We start from the raw sequence: 24239 nt of genomic DNA on the forward strand, positions 1-24239 counted from the left end.
CTATGTGGCACACACAAAACTAAAACACAGAGATTAAACAGGTATTCATTTCAGAAAATACAAGTATTTCCTACCAGGAGCCTGAAAATAAGATGATAATTGAAGAAATTATTGAATAGTTTACAAAGATTTCATTTTTCCCTTCAATCTCCAGGTCTTAAGAATCCTAAAGAATAGGAAATTTCATTTCAAATGAAATAACTAAATCTGGACTTTTCACAACTGAAAAACAAGCTTTACAAAATTGAGAATATGTTTTTTTTTAAAACATTAGAAAGCAAAATGCAATTAAAACCAAATAATAATATATTGTTGGGACAAACAAATTGATAGCGAGACCAATGATTTTTAATCATGATTCATGATTTTTAATGTCTGCTGCAACAGCTTACTTTCAACTAACTGACTTACTTTTATTTCATATCATATACTATCATAGAATCACAGAATGGTTTGGATTAGAAAGGACCTTAAAGATCACGTAGTTCCAACATCTTACACTAGACCAGGTTGCTCAAAGCCCCATCCAGCCTGGGCTTCAACACCACCAGGGATGGGGCAGCCACAGCTTCTCTGGATACCAGTGCCTCACCATCTTCACAGCAGAGAATTTCTACCTATCTAAACATCTCACATCTACTCTTTTTAGCATGTTTGACGTCATTCCCTGTTGTCTTATCGCTCCATGCCATTGTAAAGTCCCTCTCCTGTTTTCTTACAGCCCCTTTAGGTACTGGAAGGTACAAAAAGTTCTTCCCGGAGCCTTCTCTTCTCCAGGCTAAACATCCCCAACTCTGTCAGCCTGTCTTCACAAGAGAGATGAAACCCCTTCCTCCAACATGTCAACTGCACCACACAGCTTCATGTCATCTTCAGACTCGTGGAGGGTGCCCTCAACACCACTGTCCATGTCACCAGCAAAGATCTCAGACAGTACTGGTGCCCCCTGAGGAAGACTATTATCATTAATAAAAGGCAGAATTTCTTAAAAGCCAGTGTTCAGCAAAAAACAGAACATATCCTAGACATAGGCTTTGTTCTCACTGTAGTGTAAAGCTTCTTCTCATTAAATCTTATTTGAAGAAGACGTAATATTGAAAATAAAAGTCACCCAACAGAGAGCAATGTCAAAAGTCCAAGAGTATTTGCACTGAGTTAGTAATATAAGCACTGTGGAAGTATTTATCAGTGCTTCAGAAAAGCTTCATTAAAATTAGGACCTGAAAAAATATTATGCATTATGTTATCTGTGCATTATTGTATTTATATTAACAGTCATATCCCATTATTCGAACTCTTACACAGTAAAACCTTGCTCTACAAAATCACCACAAAAATTACTAGATGTATCTATCTACATAACTAGAAAATACTCCAGCACTATTGAAGTCAATGATTCTTTATACAGAAATTTTAGTGGAGCCAGGGAAAATAATGTTTATGAAAATTTGCAATAGATATAATTCTTTATATTTTTTTATTCTTAAACATATTTCAGTATTACACTTTATTTGTGGAACTTTAATAAAATCTGAAACTTTATGCTAGGGGTGAAATATAATATGAGCTCCATTTTATCCAAGGTGACTAAATTAAATAAATAAGTAGATAGACAAGTCCACTCATATTCAAGGAAAATCCAGAAGCTATCTTGATAAATCTGAAAATCTAAGCATTTCAATCTGCAGTGGCCATTTAAAAAATAAGTAGTTCAAATGCTAGGCTGGAAGGAAAAGAAAGGAGCAAAAAACATCAGATGAAAGAAACACAATTAAAAAAAAATATTGTAAACCAGACAAAACTGTATAGTCCTAACTGAAAGAGCACAGGAAAGAGAATGTGTCAGGCAGGCATATACTTTTAGAAGCAACACACTTCATTTTGTACAAAGTGTTCCCTTGGCTTGTCAATGTGTAAAGAACAAACACCAACCAGGAGTCTTATTCACCAGAAAACGAATTGTGTTATAGCTGAACTCAATTAACCACCAGCTGAAGAATTTGATCCAGGAAGCTTAAAATGCTTAGAAACCAAATGAGTGAAATGCAAAGAACAATTTTTAAATATTTTAGAATAATTATATTCCAGGAAAAAAAAAAAAAACAGAAAGGATAAATTCAGGGAAATAAATATAGAAATATATATATATTCTCTAAAAACTAATTTCTTCACTAAGCGAACTAGTGGAACATTATCTAGATATTATTGCTATAATCTAAGTATACAACTGTATGGAAAAAAGTGATGGCCAATGTCTCATTTTCAAATTAGATTATGCTTGAGAAGGCCTCAGAACATTTGAAGTCATTAATAACTTGGTGGAACAAGAAATAATCCTAAAATTTGGGCAAAGACAGAAGTGGAAGAGACTGAAAGCAAATTGAAAGTGAGGATCCAAAGTAAGCTTGATAAATTAGTGGGGAGAGGGGAATGAAATCACTCAGATGAAATTTTATGAAGTTCAAGGTTCTGCAATAAAAGAAAAACTAAAATATACAGTATTGGAAAGGGAAGTCTGGAAAAGAAACAAGTGGGTAAGTTGGATCACCAACTGAATATGAGTCAACTGTAGATGAACGTTTCAAAACAGAATAATATAATTCTGTGTTTATTAAAAATAAAGCTCTACATAAAACATGGAAGGAAATTATCCACTCTACTAATGACTGGTAAAGCCTCTGCTACATCTATTTTGGTCTCTCAATTTTAAGAAAGATGTGGTAAACTGGAAAGAGTCCTGAGGAGAACAAAGAACAAGGGGAAAATTATTAAATGTGACCTATCAGGAAAAAACAGAAGACTGAAGACAGAATTATAAACATCAGCCAATGTTGACTTTAAAAATTTTAAAGTCATCACATATCCTGTTTCCATCAAAGGATGGCAAGAAGTAATTAGCTTCATGTGTGAGAGAAGACTTAGATTAGATGTTAGGAAAAGTCTTTATAGCAAGGAGACAGGCCCTCCTAGTGTGGATACAAGAAGGCTGGTAGGGAAAGTAACCACAGCATTACTTTGCTCCAAAGAAAAATTTTCAGCTGAAAATGGAATAAGTAAAATGACTGCAATAGAAAAGGAGGAGGGAGATGCTGGCTCTCCAGAAAATACCCTCTTTCACTCACAGTCTTGGTCTTCCACATCAAATACTCATGACAACTCCTTTCCTGCTAAAAACTGGTATGGCTGCAATGGCTTGAAGGTTTTCTCAGCCTGTATTATCAGGTGATATCAGACCCTGTCCTTTGTCTATGAAATGAAAAGTGGGAAATGTTTTTATCAAAAGACAGACTGTAGCCTTGCACCAGTGGTCGATTCCCTGACATCTTAACAGAGAGAGTTTCACATGAAGCTGTGCTTCTACTTCAGGGAGGCCCCACACTAAATTTTCAATTCTCTTTTCCTCTCTGATACAGCTATGGTTACATCTAGCATCTTCCTCCTGCCCTTCCATTACACAGACCATCCAAATTTATGGTCAGCCCCTAAGAAGCAAATACATTGGACAAGAAGATAACAGCAGCAGCAAAAGAAACTCCAAAATTCACCAAATGAGGCATAAGGATATTAAATCTAAAACTCTGCAGTTGCAGGAGAAATATTTATTTGCCTCCATCTTGGTATTCTGGCCAAGCATATTTGTTTGGATTTGTAAATAGTCTGGTTCAAATAAGCTGTTTTTCTGAGTAGATGATTTTAAAGTTTCCTCTTGTGAGGAAATTTTCTTGTTGTTTTGCAGATAAAAATTGAATCTATTTTGAAAAGCCTGTCTACATCCATGGGGGAAGAATAATATTTTGACAGAGGAAATGCCAATGTTTCTCTGCTTCATTCCTGGCCAAAGTCAGTCACCAAGGTATGGGAGGTGCTGGGCAAAGGTCAGGCCTTTGGGTGCACTTTGGCTAGGTTCCTTCCTGGCTTAAGAAGGTTATTTGGGAACTATTGGCTCCAATGAATGCAGATGGTATCTGTGATTCTTTTTTGGGCAATCCATTTGTTTATTGCCCTTACCAACATGGAAGACTTTATTTTCAAAGAGATAATTACTGACAATTTGACTCATGCTCATCTCTTTTTAATCAGCTCTGGGCTATAGTCACTGCTGAAGTGATATAAGGAGCACACTGCAGTGCAGAATTCTGTTCAGGTGACAGCAGCTGACTGCTTCACTTACTGGAAGTAACAGCATTAATCCAACCTATGCACAGAAAGTAGTATCATCATAAGGTGACTGACCTTCCACACAAGAGGTATTGATAAGTTTAATTTTCATGTTGCTGCAGAGATACAGTATTGGTCAGCTGCTTCTCCACCTCAAAGCTGGGGTGCCCCAGGGTCTTCTTTCTGCCACAGTACAGGATCTGAGAGCCCAAACTGCTGGATTATAACAGCCTTACTCGAGAACTCATCTGCCTGGTGTGCAGTCCCACCCTGACCCAACCAAAACCTCCCTCTGTCCACATTTGACCCAGCACGTTAGAGGGGATGAGAGGGGTTTGTCAGATGCCTCACCAGATGCTGCCAGAAGTTGTCAGATGCTTGGCCAGAATTTACCCTGCAGCTGTTGGCTGTCACAGCTCCTTCTCTTCTCTTACCTATTCCCAACACAGTACAGGTACATCCCAGCCCTTTCTTGGAGCAGATGCTCCAGACAAGGCAGAAGCTTTGTGTAACACGCAGTAAAACTTCAGGCACTGAAGTGCAGCACAGGCATGACAGCAACAGACAGAACAGACTGACAACTTCCTCAAGTATTCCACCAAAAAGCAGGAACTGACTATAAAAACTCGCTGGAGAACTGCATCAGCAAAAGGCTCAGAGATAAAATAAACACTGTAAACATAATACAGCCTTTCATAGTAAGAGAAAGACCAGGGGAGGAGGAACAGTACAGCCTTTGCTGTTTTGACTGGCATCACTGCTCGTCTCCCTCTGACAGGTTGCCAGGTTAAGGTTTTGTTTTGAATCAGTCGTTTCCCTTTGAACAGTGGCAACTGTTACCATTGTTACCCTGTTACACTGAAAATAAAACAAAATTTCCACCAGCAGCTTTCCTACCATATGTTTATTCTAGGAGGCAGCAGGCAGCTAGGATTTGGTAGCAATCACAGTGAGGAAACATTTGCAGGACCTGTCTCAACAATATGATTGCCTCAATCACAGTAATATCATACAGAAGGAGACTGAATTCACAACTGCTGTCCATGAGACCTAACCTAAGAAATCTAACAATGTGAGGATTTTTTTTTCCCTTTAATTGAAAGGTTACTATTTCAAGAATCGTCCCTCTAAAGTGTAAAGCATACACTTGAGGAATTAGTCCTGAAACTGTGTCAATCATGTTTTAACTGCAAAATTATTTAATAGATTTTTTGGAAACACTTTCACTTTTTTTCCATGATAAATCTAGACACGTCCTGGTAAAAGCAGTTTCCCATAGAAAAATGATACGAGGGGTGTAAAATAGGATTTCATAATGGTTTCATATTAGCACATTACCATTAGGAAGATGTCTTTGAATATCTCCAAAAGCTATCATGATTTCCTAGTTACTTATGGAAAATATTATTATAAAATTACTCACATTTACTTATGATGTAAGTCTTTTCTTTCAAAACATTTAGATATGAGGAAATAGATATATTAAAATCAATGTGATATGTTTTTATAAGAACACCTTCACAGTTAAATCAGCTTATCATTATGGTGCTTAGTAGTTCATTAAAGCAGTTCAGTAAATAATGAGTGCTCCCCCTTTTCCTGAATTCCTAGAACAGACGACAAATTACCAGTGATCTCTCACTCCTAAGTAAATTTTATTAAATATTTGGTAAGATAGCTAGAAGTTCCTAGAAGTGGTCGAGAATAAACTACCCATATGGTCTCCTGGACTTAAAAAAAGCTGAAGCCTGATGTAATGTTACAGGCATTGGAGGATAGTTTATTAATAACAGCTTGTATTTTTGAAAGAACCTAGAAGAGTTAGACTTTCAAATCCAAGAGTCCTTTAAAGGAAAATTGTTGCTAAATCCCATAGGTTCTTTTGAAATCCCAGACATCATTAAAAACTAGGAGAGGAGAAAGATACATTGTTTTGACCTTAAAACGAATCTACTGTCAACAATTTCAGCTGCTTGATATTGAATGAAAGGGGGTTTTGGGTTTTTTTTTTTATGAATGAGAATGAGTGGTCTTCAGCAATCCTAATATTCACATTATCCTTCTTGTAGGTAAAATAATCTTCCTGTACCAAAGTAGCATAGTTTATTTATTACTCTGCAAGTAGCTCGATAGCCACCTTTGACTTGCTTAACTGCATTTCGTTTTTTGAACATTAACAGGAACACTCTATATGTGTGAGATTTATGTCATGCTGAGACAATTTTTACAAGATTTAGAGACCAGAATGTGAAGAAGATCTTTTAGAAGGTAAGATAAACAAGACAAGGGTGTTGAGCTTTTAACAAAATATACATGAAAATATTATTGTAAAAATGTATACAAAAGGAAAAAAATAGTCTAATCAGCCAAAATTCATTTTTTTTTGCAATAGATTTGCCCCAGTAGGGTTTGCCTGTCCTTGTTGTAAGAAGTCATTGGTCATTTCTCAGTGCCAAGTGATTTCTCTGAACATCAAAGTTGTTGCCTTCCGTGTTTCAGCTGGAAGGAATGAGCCATTAAAAAAAAAAAACCAACGTGAAAGCAGATTAAAAAATAAATTAAAACACTGTATCAGAAAGGGGCCAGTCTCCACCTCTGCAAGTGGTAGGTAAATACAAGACAAGAACTCTTTTTTCCCAGTTTACCTCCTCTCCCCTCTACCTATTTATTTCCAAGCTCACAGAGTACATCAGGAAAAGCACCACAGAAAAAAATAGCAGTAGGCAAGAGAGGAACACTCAGTAGATGTTAAGATATGCACAGAAAAACATGCAAGTTAAAAACACAAATTAAATTCAAGGTTTTTGAGTTGCTTTCTTTTATTTACTTGTGCTGAAGACTAACAAGCTCTTCATTACATCACATTATGTGTAATTAAAGTGTGTTGCATTTACAGATTCTGAAAAAGTGATGTGGTGAAGCAAGTTGCTGGAAAATATGTATAAAGATGTTTGGGTTGAAGCATTTGTATCCTTTCACTTAATAATGCTCAGTTAAATAAAATCTGACATCTTCCTTATTAAAACTATGAAGTGATGTAGAACATCCTCCCTCAAGGGCACCTCAAATGTAAAATAAACAGAATGTAAAGAGGGCACACTTTCCTCTCTCCACAAAATGTTCCCATCTTTTGGCTGAAACAAAGAAGCTGCATAAAGTTAGCTGCATGTCCCAGTAATCAAGAGAAGGAATTGGAAAATAACCCTGCCAATTGAAACTGCAGGAGGTTTTTTGGCCAATGTAGTGTCAACACTGTGTCCCTTTGGCCAACCAAGAGATTATTGAAACAACAGGAAAAAAAAATACATAGAGTTGTCAAAAATGTCCATGAATAGATAGGGTCAAATTTTCCAGAGAGAGAAGCCTTTTTCAAGCAGACAAAAGAATCAGCATGAATTATACACCTGTATCTGCCAAAGTGCCACATGAAAATGTCTGAGGATAAGTAGATGGGAACAAAGACAGAAAACAAACCAGTGGAAAATGTTCAGTCCCCACTTTTTTTCTTTTTTTCTTTTTTTAATTTTTTTTCCTTTTCTTCTTTTCTTTTTCTTTTTTTTTTTTTTTTGTTTTCCCCCACAGAAAGAAGTACAAGAATAATTTTTTGTTCTCCAGGGTTCTGGCTGTCAAAACTTTCAAATATATAAGAAGTGAAAATCTGTGCAAATTTCATCCACGATATAAACTCTCAGCTTGCATCTGCTCTGACAATTTGCACATAAGGAAATAAAATCTCTGTGTTTAGTGATAATACTTGCGCTTTCAAATGTAAGCACAAGTTCTTGCATGAGCAAACCAATCATGAAAGGTGGAGGGTAAAGAGTGATCATAAAGTGCCAGAATTCTTCTAAAAGTTGATGGCCCAGTGCTAACATTGGGAGAGATGTATCATCTACTAGAGCCAGCAACACTTCTTGCAACTAATTGAAGGGCTGACAACCAAATAGTTGTGATTGTAGAATTGTCTGCAGACTTGCCTGGGTTTAGAGGATGAAACTAAACACGACTATATTTCCTTTCAAATGTGTTCTCAAATTGGTGGATCCCCGATACCCTCCCAAGCCCCTTAAATGAAACAGAAAATTGTTGACTGTCAGAAGATATCTGGCAGACTTAATGGAATGCACTGACTGTGTTCAATGACATCTGCTCCACAAAGAAGTGTTACCTGGCTCTGTTCAGAATAAGCCAGCTGTCCAGTCAGCTGGAATGAGCAGTCAGAGGCATCTGGAGAAATCAGAAATACGACAAATACATACTGCCTTCAGATTAATCAAGAAATGGCCTTTCCTGGCAAAAAGCCAGGCATCCAAAAAAGAAAAGGGTTTCCAATTGAAGATCATGTGTCTCTCCAGAAGTATTTCCATAGGGACAGCTCTTTGGATCAGGATGTTGGGAAGGAGAAGATTTGTCAGTGAATACACTACATCCACAAGCCACTTTCTGAGATGTGGCAGCCAAAATGGCTTTGTGGTTTACATGAGATTTACATTGAATAGCTCTGCTGCCAAATCAAAATACTTAACTTTGTACACTCTCTACAGGGGCTGTTTCTTGAACTGGGAGGAATAAATTGTTTACATCCCTTTATGGCAAGTGACAATATTTCTACAAATTTTGCCACAGGGAAAAAAAGAACCCAATCATGTTATAATTCAGGTCTGACATATACCTTAAATAAAATAGTATAATAAAATAAATATACAAGGTAGCATTTGGAGAAAAAGCCCACAGGAAACAGCCTCTACCAGAGTTCCTGAGAGACTGATTTTTGTAAGATTCAAACCAGCATCACCATTTAGAAGAGCTTTAAGCTAAGAGACCCAAGGAAGAAAACTGGAAAAAAGTCGTGTTCAACTCTCCAAATCCCACTTTGCTACACAGGCAAAAGAAAAACAGTTGAAAGGGTTCAGCAAAAACAAGGAAAAAAAATATCAGCAGAAGCAGCAAAGAGAAAAATATAAGCAGAGAATATAGGAGTAGTCATGGAGACAGTTCAGTTACTGAAAGGATTATAAAAGATTGAGTTGAAATGGGTGAGGTAACAGAGAGACAACTTTGCTATTTGGAAACCAATGAAAGGTGGCAAGGTTACAAACCAGAGGAAGTGAAACCAATAGGGGAGGACTTGAAATTAGACAGTACAGCCTTAACAAGGCTTGGTGGACTAACATTCATTACTGGAAAGTGGATATTGAAATATATGATAATCTTCTGAAAGCTAGGAATAAAATCAGGAGTAGAATACTGCCATAGTTTAATAAAGAACATTTCTGCAAATAAAAATCTGTAGTAACATGGATAAAACCGTAGCTTTTAAGGTCAAAATCAATTTGAATGAAGGGCTTTAAAATGAATTAAGGTCAGAAGTTTGCCATTGCCTCACATGGATCAAATCTGAACCTGGATGAGGACCTCATTAATATTCTGTTGGAAGGAAAGTGGCTATCAGAAATTGTATCGTTGTGTGGACACATAAATTTCTGAGACATACTGGAAAAAAATATGCTACCAAATAAGGTAGGACCAACTTATTCCTGAATATGATAGCCAACATATTTCTTCACTAAATGTACTGTGACTAATAAGTACCCTTACAAAAAATGCTCTGGTCAGATGGAAATGACAGATCCAGCAGAAGACCTGGTCACAGAATTTAATCACAACATTACAATGAGTCATCAGAGTGTTGATAAAACACAATATGATACTAGCCCACAGCAAAAGCAAAGTATTTCCAAGAGAAATTGGGATGCTTTAATATCATTATAAAAGATAACAGTAAACTGAAGACAGTGCTGTGTGCACAGGTGAACTCAGACCAGGACAGGTGGAAGGAAGGTCTAGTCATCCTTGTCAGGAACTGAGAGTCTATTTTGGGAAGACAGACAAAAATGGGAGCACAGATAGAATGTGGCTGCTCTCTATGAATTGTGTTAGCATGAGGCTAGAACTGGAGGACTAACTGCAGGGTAATGTTGGGAGGGAAATAAAGTGGCCTGAATTAATTTAGGAAAAAGAAAAAAAAAAAACAACACGTTTCCTTACAATCAGCAGCACAAAGCCTTGAAAGAGCTTCCTGAAAGAAGTGCAGGAGCAAAAAGTAATTCATTGTCTAATGATGAAAGATAATGAGGTTAAGGATGGGATTACATGATGCAGTTCATCCTCAGTGCAGAAGACTGCAAATAATGGTCCAGTAAAATCCTTCCCTGTTCAATGTCCACATAAAATTATAAAGCATATCTAAGATGCAGATTTTCATCAATAGATACCAATCTACTCGCACACAATTAATAGCTGTGTAATATAGCATCTAGAATCAGAGGGTCATAAAATGGTTTGGGTTGGAAGATCCTTAAAGATCCTACTCCAACCCCCAATATACTTTATACTTAGTCCTCTGCATAGTGTACAAAGCTGTAGTGATTTATATAAATGTAAGACATTGTTTAATATATTGGATTTTTTTTTCCACTGTATATAAGACTCATAAGACCTATACTACAAAAAATTTGGAAATATGAGCTAAATCTATGTAGCACCAACTACAGTTGTATTTGATACCACTGGCTTTTCACAATGGAAATTACATTTTTTCTTCTTTCTTTCTTTCTTTCTTTCTTTCTTTCTTTCTTTCTTTCTTTCTTTCTTTCTTTCTGTTTAAAACATGAACATTAAATAAAACAAAAGGGTCACATGTAGAAAGCAGGTATGAAAATAGGTGTTGACTTAGAGACATAATTTAGGTTAAGTTTAAAAGGTAATAATACACTACATAATGTGCTTCTTTCTCCTCTGTCTCAAACCTAGTCCAATACCACACACAATTCTGTGTATGGGTAAAGTTTTTTTCAGATAATATTGTCACGAATTTTACAAAGTTTAAAAACACTAAAGACTTTTTTGTGTTATCTATGGTGAACCTGAGGAACAAACTGCTTCTAGCTGTCACCAAGTCAGTGGACTTTTAAAAGGAATGAATAATTTATGACCACTAATAATTTCTGTAGCTATGCAAGATAGAACAATGAATTCAGCATCAAAATTGCATTTTTCAGGAAATAAGGGTCTGTGAGTATATGGTCAGAAAATAATTTCTTCTTAATTTCAGCTATTCATATTGACAGATATGGGCATATTTCATCTTTCCTTTTCTGTAGGGGTAGTAGCTGTTGCTGTATGAAGACAAGAGATGAGATATGGTTTGAGGCTCTGGAGCAAGGTTTTCTTCTCTTTCACACAGAATATGAGTCTTTCTTTGTACTCTACATATGAGAACTGAATTCAGCAAAAAAAAAAAAAAGCTATGTAAAACTGACATATAAGAAATTTCAGGGTTGAGCTCATAGAGAAAAAGGGAAGATTTTCTCTAAAATTCAAGAATCTGTTTGTATTAACTTTTCATGAGAAATATACAAAATTATACAAGCAGCTGAAATTTCTTGACAAGTGTCAGAATCTCAGTGCTTGAGCATATGCCTTTCTAACCTCAGTTAAACTCAAAATTGTCATCTTGATGTAAACTTCCTCTCTAGTCTACACAAAAAATAGCTTGCCCATTCCAGGTAATGAGCAGAGTTACAGAGCTTGTATGGCTCATTCAGGAACAGTTAATATGGGACTTGCACATTATGTGAGTATTTCTGCATCTATGCCTACCTGGTAGGCACATGTGACATACACAGTTGGATAGGAATGAAGAAGGGAGGAAAAAATGATTCAGAAATTGATTACAGTTTCCTCTTCCAGGTATCTACACTTTTAAAGTCTACACATGAGATTTTAAATATCTGCAAACCACATCTCTCAAGCCACATACAGAACAGCAACTATATTACTTAACTTCAGATTGCCCTTTGATGTAAAACCTCAAAGACTACTAGAGGGCACGTATAACTCCCTCTGGAAACTCAAGCTTTGGGCATTCAGGCTGCTTCTCAATGTACTCATCATGGAAAAGTATAAGAAGTTTAGAAGATAAGTCACAGGAAATATACTCAACAGCATTCTTCATGATTTCACCAGAACATGAATACAGCAGACTTCCCCGCCCAAGGACAGTTTTGGTCTATCTGCCTGTGCTGGGCTCATTGGGGAACATTTTCCATTCCTCTCTTTTGGCAGGACATCTAAGAAAATGTGGAGAATTTCATAAAATCAGATCCACCAAAATCAAAACACATAAACTATTTGAATAGAATCTAAGATTGTTTTCATTATTACAGCAAGTCTTCTGTGATACAAGTCCTAATATTTTAAGACATGTGCTTGCATTGAAACAAGTGATTCAAATCATTTTCAAACTTGAATCATGGGTAGATTGCTTCCAGTACAGCTGTCCATCTGGAAATTTCAGATTTTGTTTATCTATTTTCACAGGAGTTTTGACATATCAAATATTTAGGGTTGCAAAAAATGACAATTCATTTTGACTACACACTGTCTAGGTAAACACTTGTCAAATGAGGAATGCTGAAATCAAAACAGGCTTTCATATTTGTCACTCCATCAATTGCAGACTTCCTGGCTACTGGTCCAAATTTTAGTTACTGCTTCAATATTGTTCAAGAAAAGCAGTACTCAGATAGTTGTCTATTCTGTAGCATGAAGAGTTCAGTGTCTAACAATAATAATATTTCTACCCTGTCCAAAAATACACAGAGCAACTGCTGAGGCCTCTTCACTGGTAGCCATCACAAGGGGGCTGCCAGCAGACCAGCCTCACTGTGAAATGACTGAAGCAAAGCATTTGAAAAGTCATGCACTTTGGACACTGGAAAATTTAGTAGAACTGAACTAGTCCTAGCTGAAGCTGTGAGCTAATCAGCAAAATTTTAGGTGTCAATGGCCACTGAATTTGGCTCAGGAATCAGGGCTTCACTTGAGAAAAAGTTAATTCTCATTGCAAAGCCACCAAAACAATTGCAATTCCCTTGTAACCAGGTGTTCCCACCATCTTAGATTTACACAAGAAGTCAAAAAGAACCAAAGAGGAATTTAAAAGCAACCAAAAACCAGAGCAGTAGGAAAAGGTTTGGATCCCAACCTGCCTGAACTTGGAAAGACTTCACACACTCTACTTTTCAGCTTGAGCCCATCTGCAGTTTCCAATGTGTTTGTCAATTTAAATTAGACCTTTTAAAAAAAAAAAAAATATCTTACCACTAACTCTTTAAGTGTTATCTTAACAGCTGGGTAAATCATTTGCACTGAAATTCTGAATCCTTCCAATGGGCCCTGCCTTCCAGGCTACACAAGTTTATGAACCCCAGTGCATTCAAATGAACTCTGCAATGTAATTGTCTATAAACACAACAAGCTCCAAAATCTCCCTCCACAGTCAACATCCCTTACTCAATACATAGTCTGAATTCCTCTTCTTCTGCTGTCTCTAATCCTCTCAAACACTTCACGCTTTCCAAAATCAACTAAATGGAAACCTGAAATGTAGAGGAGATGAGGAATTAGATAACGCAGTGTTAGTCTGATTCCCGTCCAAGCACAGAAAACAAAGCCTAAAGGTTCACTTGCCCTGTGGAAATGAAAGATTTTCAAGATTAAGACAAGCCTTACCTGCAGCCTGCACCAACCACTGATAAGGAAGGGCCTTCACATGTATTTATCCATATTTATTTTTCAGGTGCACAAACTGTATGCACCACAATTCTCTGAAAACTTTGCGAAACACATCACACCATGGCAAGCAGCCATCAGAAAATGGCCAGGACAGCTAAAGGAATCATTTATAAATCAACATTAAAAAAAATCCCACTTAGTAGATATATTTGCTATAAAATGTAGCTAGGATGATAGCAGAGAGCTGCATAAAAGCCTTGAAAATATTTTTTTGTTTTTAATGGTTTGACTTTTCAAAATAATTGTTTTCTTTTAAAATGTACTTAAAATTAAGGAGAATTAAAAAAACCCATGAGGATATGAAATAAAGCATTCTGGTGCATAAAATGTTTAATGTAAGCAGAAACAATTTTTTATTTGCATTACATTTGGATTTTTCGTTACAGTGAGATAAACAAAATTTTTTCACTATGAGTCAATCTGAAATATTTTCTTGGTTTTTTTAGTTCAGAAAGTAAAGTGAAAAATTAATTATTCATTAAGACCTAATGGCAAAGTTTTCACTGGAAAGAGGCTGGAACTTTCTACCAAGTACAAATTAAGTCTTATTTATTTAAGTTCAGTTTAGTAAGTGACCAAGTCCAAGTATATACAAATACAGAAGAAAAGAACTGATGTTAACTTCTCGCTTTCCATGTTTTAGGAAGTGTGCTTCTCTCCAAATGTGGAATTCACATATATGTTTCTAGCTCACACATATCACACATGATATTACACGTGGATATCAGGTTACCAGTGTGTCCTATAACCAATGTATCACATCCCCTGCCTGAACCCAACCTGGTCCCAGTAAGATGAGGTCACAAATTAATGAAAGAGTAAATAAAGTTGAATGAATTTGATGTAAAGTTTTCCTACTGAAAGACCAGACAGAAATTATGCTGTGCATTTTACCCCATACAAAAGTCTGTCAAACAGGGTGAAAGTAGCCATTGGAACAGACACTTTGAACTTCATCTTCAAGCACACCATGCAACCCAACATAGTGGAAAATGCTTATGAGCTACTGTGCAAGAGGCCTGACATACTAAATTTATGGATCATAAAACATGAAGAAGACATTGGTTTTTTGCCTCAAGATATTAAACAGCTGCATTTATTTTGAGATATTTTTTTTAAGATAGGAAATCAAACATAATGTTTTTTTCTAATAGGAATAAGAATTCTTTTAATTAATTTTCTGACGCCATTAGTTTCTGTCTTAGCCACTGTCTTAGCACTGTACATGCTTTCATCAAAATGACTCAGATGTAACTATTTTCACTGGAGTCAAGTACAGGCTTCATACTTTCCAACCTAGTGCTATTCTTTGTCATCTTTCTAATCCCTAACTCTGAAATTAAGGCCTTATGTTTAAATAAGCTGTCTTAGAATAACTGCTGAAAGAATTTATCTGAGACAATACTTGGCAAACTCAGATTTCTGGGTTTAACCCACTGAATCTCTTCTGTGGACTCTGACACCCAGGTACTGTAGCATTCCAAATTCCACCTGCAACACAGGAGTCCAGCATGTCTGACAGTTTTTTTCACAGGCCAAAATCACCTTAGTGCAGATAGAGAGCTGCCCACACAACATGCTCTGCTTGTCCCAGACAGCTCATGAGACTCCAGCCAGCCATGGATGCATCCTAACAAATCCTCTGAGGATTTCCCATGTGCAGATATTATCAGCAAGTCACACAGCTCCTTTTGTGACTAATGCTCCAAAGGACATGATGGCTAAGGGATGGCATTCCTCATGCACTGCAAGAGCCAAGCATAAATTAAAGAGCTTTCATCTTTTTCTTTTTTTTTTTAATATTATATGGCCACCCACCAACACCATTTTCTAGCCCTCTTTTAGTCTTCAGGATTCTGTATTTTTTTTTGTTTGTTTGTTCACTGGAGCCTGATGGCAGGCAAAATTTACGAAAAAATAACAGACTAACCTCTTTCCAGTCTTGTAATTGGCACTGAGAGGAACTTTTGAGTTCTGGAAAGTCTGAAGGTCTTCTTCATAAAGCTGGTGAGCTTCTGAGCATTCTACAGGCATTTTTGTAAAATTACCTAGGCAAGAGTGATCGTAGCCAAAACCAAGATTTATTAAAAACAGAGAAAAGGGAATTCAAAGAAACAGTTTCCTGAACAGCAGTGAATTTAACACTTCAGTGAAACTGGACTTCTGCGATGGCACATGGTAATGATGGGGTCAGAGACATAACTTCAGATAGTTTGCAAAATAAGGGTACCTGATACAAACAGAACACTGTTAATACATTGCATCCTCACCTGAATATACATTTGAGTACATATATTCCTAGTAAAATATCATGGTTCCAATTTTTTTGATGTTCAATCTAAATACTTTTTATTATAGATACACAAAATAAAACACAGTTTACAGAAGAATATATTCCTCAGAATTGCTTCACACTGCAACATCTACACAATGCAGATAGTTATTTTGTCTTCTGTCTTTAAACTGAATAAATAACTAATAGTAAACAAAAAAAAAAAAAAAAAAAAAATAGTGATTTTGCCTGGCTGCAAGCATCACTGGAGCAACTGATGCAAAAGTTGGGAAAAAGTGACAAGCTTTCATCAAGTGAGAGTTGCTGTTTCTTTCCAGTTCTATCATTTCATCTAGTAAAAGGCATTACCTCTCTATACAAAACTTTGCCCTGCCTTGTTTTACCTAAATATCTCAGAAATATTGAAAGTTCAAAATATCTGCTGCTCATCTGTTCATTAGCTTTTCCTACTGTTAGTCACATCTATAGCTAAAAGAGAAGGGCAAAAATTAAACAGTCACTAGCCTTGGTAGACAAAGACTGCATGCAGTGGGGGAAGGCTCAGAGATCCTGGCTTGCCAGCACAATAAGATTTTCAAGGCCACATTTTGTAGGGTCACTGTTGTGCTAAGCCAGAGCTGTGTCACTTCTCTGATATTTCCTGAACTGAATGACGTCTGCCCACAGCAGGAAAGAGAAGGTCAATGTCCACTACTGGCAGATGTGCACAAGAATGGCTGGATTTTAAAGACATACTATGTTCAGTCTTCAAGCTGTTTCTGGCCTCAACTTTGCATAGACTGTGGGAAAGAGAAAGGAAATCTATACAATAGTACACGTTTTCATGGCAAATGAAAAAAACTTTATACACCTTAAAATATTGCTCTCAAGTTTCCTTATGTAATCTTTGCCTCCATGTGTTTAAATATATATCTATTTATTGAATTTATTGACTGTACATGCTTTGATCAAAATGACTCAGCCATAACTGTTTTCACTGGAGTTAGGCACAGGCTTCATAGTTTCCAATCTAGTGCTATTCTTTGTCATCTTTCTTATTCCTAAATCTGAAATTAAGGCCTTATGTTTTAATAAGTGAAGAAGATACAAGATACACTACTTCCACAATCCAATAAAATTTCTCTTTTTTTAGGCATATTCACATTGGGCTGAGTCTTTGTTTACAAAATGGTTAAGGTTTCTAGTTATTGAAAGAGATCAAATATATACTGAACTCCACTTTATCCATTACTGAAATCAGCTTCAGTGTTTTGTTATGAAGCTGTAAAACACAGCACCAAGGAGAACCACAGATTCCAAAACTCTGTCAGAGAACCCCTTGGGCACTTCAAGAGAGATTAAATCTAGAGATTGTTCAGGACAAAATAACTTGGCTTGCTTTTTGGCACCAGAAAAAAAAATACCACCATTTCTAAGACCTCAAATTCAGTTTGCTCCTGATTTCCCAAACATCTCAAATTCTCACTGTTGGAATTCCTCATGGCCGAATTCCTTCCAGTTTTTGTTGAAGAGCTTTCTTTACAGAAATATCACAAAATTATCTCGTGGCAAAAATGGGTATTTTCTAAATCCTCATCTTAACTATCTAATCCCTGCATTTAAGCCTTCATCTTCATTTCAGTCATAACTGAAGGCTCCAAGCCTGATTTGGGGAAGTCAGAAGGTACAATCTCTTTGTTTAAAATAAGAAAAAGACAGAACAGCAACAATACTGTACTCCCACATTCTAAAAAGCAGCTTCAGACTCTCTAAATGTATCCCCACAGTCTACAGGGCAGGATAGGAAAAAAAACCACCACCTGAGAACCCCTTCCATGTGTCTAGGAAGGGCAGCACAGGCCAGCACAGATTGTTTCACTCACAAGGGAGAAAGATTCATGATCAGGGTTGTCACTTCATGCTGACCTGCTGAAACAGCCCATAAAGCACACTACCCTGCAAATATAGCATCCAAGCCTGGTTTTAAACAGAACTGCCCCTTAAAACTGAACATCTGTAATTCCCTGTGGCACAAACACTCCAAAATCTCAAGCATGTAACATGACTGCACTGCAATTTCAGAGCAATAGCAATTCAGACTTCAACCAAATTACATGACCTCAGTTTACACCACTCCCTCCTGTCCACATTAACTTTCCTTTTTTTTTCATACTATTAGCTTTCAGTTGGCAAAGTATCCTTATTTGACACCTTTTACACTAACATGAGCACTCCAACAATCATGGCAGAGGGGTATGAAAAGGGCAGCTGATCCTTTTAATAGTACAGATTGCTTAGGCAACTACAGCCTCTATTCCTCACTGACTGGTGTCAGTGGCTATTAGCCATAATGGTATTTGCAATGCTGCAGTGGAAGAAACATTAATTTGTGTTTGTATTTATGTCAAATTGTGAGCCTAATGTACTGGCACTGACTGTGCTGCAGCAGGCAAGAACTCAGAGAGAGTAAATCTTATTTTCACTCTGAAATTTCATGTACTTCCAGGTACTTTTGTACTCTTTAGCTTGTCAGAACTGTGGAAAGGGAAAAAAAAAAAAAATAAAAAAGCGATGCTAAAAAAAACCGGGGACTTTTCTATATGGAAAGTATTGCCTTTCCTTCAGAAAAGCCAACTATTCAACCTTTTTGAAATTTGGTAAGAGAAAACCAAATAATTTTGGCCAAAGCCACACAGAAATAGTTTGGGGGTTTCCCACAAAAAGCCCTGCAAGTTTCTAAGAAATGTAGATACTATCTGGAAGTACATTTTAAAAGTATTTTTTTCCTTTCAAATAAAGGTTTAGAAACAAAGGTCATTTGGGGTAATCTCCTCATTTCATCAATTATGATACTGAATCTAATTTCATCAGAAGGAAGCCTCTCATTAACTACTTTATTTTTTTAAAAAATTAAATAACTTTCATGACTTGCATGGGAAAACAACACAAGCCATTTTTATCCGTATCTGGTGTTGTCTGGTGTAGTGGGAACATCTAAAAACCAAAACAACCCAGCACCACGGGTAAGTATTAGTACACATAAATCCCACTGTTGATTATAAATTCTGACAATGTTTAACTGTTCAGTTCAATCCTAGATGAAGTTAAAACCAGGCAGTGCTACTGAAGAGAAAGATGGTGATAAATTTCAAGTATCAAAATATCTTACACTGACCAGGAGGATTTATGAGCCTGAAAGCATCTGACCTCAATTTGAAGAACTTTGGAAAATTTTACTCTTGATTTGTTCAGCAGTGTTTGAGGAACCAAGAATAAAATGCATAATAAACCATGATCTATGCATGAGAACATATCTAAACAGCTGAATATATAAATAAGTTTTTCTATAATCCAAGAAAAACAGCAGCAAAAGAAAAGACAAAAAAAGGAAAAAAAAATAAAGGAAAAGAGAAAATTTTTCAATGTTTCACTTAATTTTTCTCCATATCCTTAACAGGTTTGAAAGTTACACAGAGGTATAAAATTTATGTTAAAAGAAATATGGAGGAAAAAATAAAACCAGAGAGAAAAAGCCCCCAGACTTCACATACACTCTTAAATAAATTTCCATGCTGAGAAAAAAAGTGAACTAAAATTTCAGGAACAGACCACTTAGAATTTGTTTCTGCACTTCCCAATACCACAGATATAGGCAAAATCAGAGCATGTAAATGAGTTCATTTAAGTCTCATATTCCTGACACTTTTCCAATGAACATTTCAGACTCATTTTGAAAAACACACCCAAGACAGAATTTCTTCTGTGTTTGCCTAAATGGCACTCTTGCCTCTGCATAAGAATGCTGCACTGTTTTCAGATCCATTCCACACTTTTCCTAGTGTTTCACTTTGAACTGAAGAAAATGAGAATTCTCAAGATGCACCCTTTTAGAAAACTGAGTCACATCAGGTCACAATGATTTGGCTTCGATGACTACATAAAACATTGCAGTTGGCACAGATGTATCATAAACAGCTTGGTAGTGATTTTGAACGAAATGTGCATGCTTGGAAGCCTGCTGAAAGATGAACATGGAGATGGTAGATTTTCACTTCTCAATTCTGTTCATGCTGGCAAAGAACCTACATGTTACAGGCAAATGCCAAACTCTGTTTGGATGCAAGAGTTTACTCCCTCCCTCATTTATACCCACTTTCATGGCATTCTCATGTAGGCTTTCTTCACTGTTTATTCTCAGCTTAGTGGTGTGACAGCCTCTGGTGTTCCACCTCAACAGTAAATCCCATTTTGAAAGTGCCTTCTCAAGAACCACACTGTAAGATTCATGTGTCTGTCTTCACCAGAAAGCATTTTTGAGGATTAGTTGGCAAATTTGGGGTTCAGAATCTCTGCCAGTACTAGGAATATATCCCAACTCCTCTATGCAATAATGAGAAGCTTCCAGCTCCCACCTTATCACAGCTGGGCATGAAGAGGACAGAACTGAATGTATCGATGTGGCTCTGTGGAAGAAATTCATGCAAAAGGCAAGAGGGATGAGGCATTATTTTCCCCCAGCTTTACCCTATGATAAATTCACTGACTTGAATGGAGTCACCCTGGAGTAGAATTAATATAATACAGTGATAAATCAGGCCTATTGATGCACTGACAGTGCCCCTGTAGGACCTTCTCAAGCCGCCAGCCTACTGAACATTGCTCACAGCATTGTCTTCCCAAGCACTGTGCCATGCCATTTCCACAGACAAATTGTTTCCTGACAGAGCAGAGACAGATCTCCATGCTTCCTGCTTAGCTAATGCATTATAACCACATTGTTTTGCACTGGTCGCCCTCTAATTTGCGTGCAAAAGGATTTCTGAGTCAAACACGCAGCCCTCAGCTGAGGCAAATCCATAGGAGTTTTGACTCCTAAAGCATCCAAAGATCACAGAAGTTACAAATGCAAAATGTACTCCCCTACTTTTATGATTTGATTATTTGAAAAACCAGGAGGGAAAAGATGGATCAGGATGCTGGAGCCAAGAATGCTTTCTAAGGAGGCAGTGATAGCCAAACTCCTGGCCTTGAAGTCCAAGGTAGGAAAGGATGCCCTGAGGAAATATTTATACATCTCTTGGCCCTTTTTGGACTCCTCAAAAATTTTCTGGTTTTTGTTTTCTGACAGATATTAAACCCAAGAGGCAGCTTTAGACAGTGAAAAATTATGTCTGGTCATAATTGCTTGGTAATTAGCAGCTCTCAGTGGCAGCAAGTCAAATAATAAACATTTCTTCCAAGTATATCTAGTCATTGTTTTGATGACACCTTTCCAACTCAAGGCTTCTCATTTCTGGCCAATGTCAAAAACGCCACAGGGGTGGGGCAATGTAAAATGAAAATCAGGCTCCTCTTTGGAAATCAGATAGGAAGAAAAATACCTTAAGAAAAGCAAGTCCAAAAACCAGGACTGTTCCAGCCTTCTTTCAACAACTCCAAGAGACCTTTGACGGTGGAAACATTCTGGTTTTCTCCTGCAGATCCAAAATGCCAGTAGATTATATGCTGTTCCAGGCAAAGCTACAATGACAAAAATCAAAATTTATGTTCAGCAGACTTACTTCATGCCTGCCCTGAAAAGTTATGTCAATGTTCAGAGGTGAGAAGAAAGGCAACATGAGAAGGAAGATAAAATACAGATCACAGTCTCTACAAACTGTTCCACCTCTGTAAGCAGAAGACAAAAAATCTTGGGATGTTCTTCTTGCCTCAGTCTAATTAATAGATAGAGACACTGTTATGGACAGAGTCCATTTGCCATTTTACACATCTGCTCTACGATAATAGATAGAGCGGGTAGGTACAGTCCCTTGACTACATTGGCTTCATATCCTCAGATTATAACAGAATGCTCAAGGACTACCATAATGGCATATTTTTGCATTTCAGATGCCTTTACATTTAATTAGATTAAGTCCACCCTCTTTCTCTAATCACAGAGGCCAACTGCCCTTGTAGGCCTAAATGAAGAACTCTCCTTCAGAAAAGAATAACTACCATCAATGAAAAATGTGGCTGTTTGTCCACGATCTTCAGCAAACACTCGGGGATGTTGGAGACAGAGAACTATTGGTCAAGAACTTGCAAGTTCCTCTGTCCCAAAAGGCAGAAAAATAGATGCAGGTCTAATACTAAAGGGGTAGTTCCAACACATCTATAGCTGTTACCTTCCAAACATCTGTTCCACCTCTTTAACAACAGTATATCTTGGGTATGCCCACAGTCCAGAAGGCCAGCAGCATCCTGAGTTGCACCCAAAGCAGTGTGGCCAGCAGGTCAAGGGAGGTGGTCCTGCTCCTCTACTCTGCTCTCATGAGACCCCATCTGGAGTTCTGCATCCAGCTGATCTCCAGCACAAGACATGGACCTGTTGGAGCAAGTCCAGAGGAAGGCCACAAAAATTATTAGAGTGCTGGAGCACCTCTCCTGTGAAGAAATGCTGAGAGAGTTGAGAAGGGAAGGCTCTGGAAAGACCTCATTGCTGTCTTCCAGTACTTAAAGGGGGCTTATTTAAAAAAATAAAAGAGGGAGAATGGCATTTTAAATGGCCATATGACAGTGGCAAGGGGGAACAAGGGGTTTAGATGAAAAGAGGAGAGGTTTAGGTTAGATGTTGGAAAAGATATCTTTACTCTGAGGGTGGTGAGACACAGAACAGATTTCCCACAGAAGTTGTAGATGCCCTACAAGTGTTCAGTCCCGTGTTGGATGAGGCCCTGAGCCTTTCTATGATTCTATGATCTTCCTTCCCTCTCTGCTTTTTCTGTGGAAAGACATTTTGTCTAATTGTGAATTGGCTGACAAATAACCAGGGCTCAGCCCAGATGTCTCTCACTCCTCAGGGCTAGGAAACTCCATCAAGAGGATGCAGAATATACTTCAGAAATGGGGGGAGGTATCTACTGAGTGGCATCCTCAGACTGCAAAGCCACTCTCCTAGAGCTCTCACACACTGAACAGGGTGCTTTGAAGGTTCCACCCATCTTCTTGTGTACACTTTCATTTGTTTGTAAAACAAAGCAACCTTCACAAACCAATAAAGACAGAAGGCCAGCAGAAAAAAAAACAAAAAAATAAAAAAACACAGATTAATGAGATATCCCGTGTATTTACTTTAGACTTCAGTGCTAGTGACGGTCTCTATGCGAATAAAATAAACTAGCACATTGACAAATTATCCAAGTTTGAAGGAATAACAAGAGTTGAATTTATTGCAATTACACAATGTTCACAGAAATGCCAAACTGAAATTCTCTGAGCTGCAAATGAGACCTGAGGGTCAGGTTCTGGCCCAGGAAACACATGAGAAATCTCAACCAAATAAGTGAAGTAGCACTAACAGTAATCCAGTGCAGGACTGTGTGGGCTGCCTCTTCCCTGGGGAAATTTTCCCACCATTTAGGCTCTGAGCATTTGACTTCAGCATTAAAAGTACTGTGTTCTTGTAAGCTCAGTCATTTCTTGCTCCTCTACTATTTACTGTCTTGAAGGAGAAGCTGACCCTCAGCCATGAGAGCACAGCATCCTAGGCAGCCCGACCTGCACCTACTGAACTCCGTGACTTCTCCAGAGACAGGTGCCCAAAACACCAAGGGATGCTCTGCTTTAAATCACCACAGTCCTTCTGAGGCCACTTCAAAGGGATACCCCTCACATATCATTCTGCAGCTTTAGGTCCACAGTTTAAACTAAGTTCTACTTTAACAGCAGACAAAGTAAGGAGGAGGAGAAGCAAAGTAGGATCTCCCTAAATCTAAGTAACACTACATTTGCCCAGCTGAAATGCACAACAGCAACCTTTAGACATAATTATCCATGGTTGCCACAACTCCCAGTGCCATAGGGAGGCTTTTTTGGATAGCCTTCAGTCCAGGATAATCAACAGACACTTCATATATTCCTCTGCCTGCCCAGCCTGTTTGCTACACTTTGACCATTGGACTGTTTTGATTTTACACGCCTTCTGCGCATCACCATCATGACAGAGACAGAGTTGTTTCATCTGCTTCCCATTCCCATCTTATATGAACCTGGTGCAAATTATCACTACTTTAATATGTTATAAGTTGGCAGAGAACTTACCTTGTGATCTTCCAAAAAGGCTTTTATTACTGAGCTTCACATTAGGTGCTAAATTCTGATTCTTTAACACTTTTCATATAACTTACCT

The 24239-nt window shown here is 37.5% G+C and overlaps 1 long non-coding RNA gene across 1 annotated transcript in view; it reads right to left on the reverse strand.

Moving 5' to 3' along the window:
- LOC111929812 (uncharacterized) overlaps nucleotides 1–24239 on the reverse strand; it is a 173179-nt gene that overhangs the window by 44341 nt on the left and 104599 nt on the right. The window contains exons 6-9 of the long non-coding RNA XR_015287742.1: nucleotides 22237–22436; nucleotides 21451–21589; nucleotides 15728–15845; nucleotides 13516–13601 (exon numbers count right to left, since the gene is read on the reverse strand). This is a non-coding gene — a long non-coding RNA (uncharacterized LOC111929812). The remainder of the gene's footprint in view (nucleotides 1–13515; nucleotides 13602–15727; nucleotides 15846–21450; nucleotides 21590–22236; nucleotides 22437–24239) is intronic.

Source organism: Cyanistes caeruleus, chromosome 6 (assembly GCF_971803275.1).
Source record: "Cyanistes caeruleus chromosome 6, bCyaCae1.hap1.1, whole genome shotgun sequence".
NCBI classification, from domain to species: Eukaryota; Metazoa; Chordata; class Aves; order Passeriformes; family Paridae; genus Cyanistes; species Cyanistes caeruleus.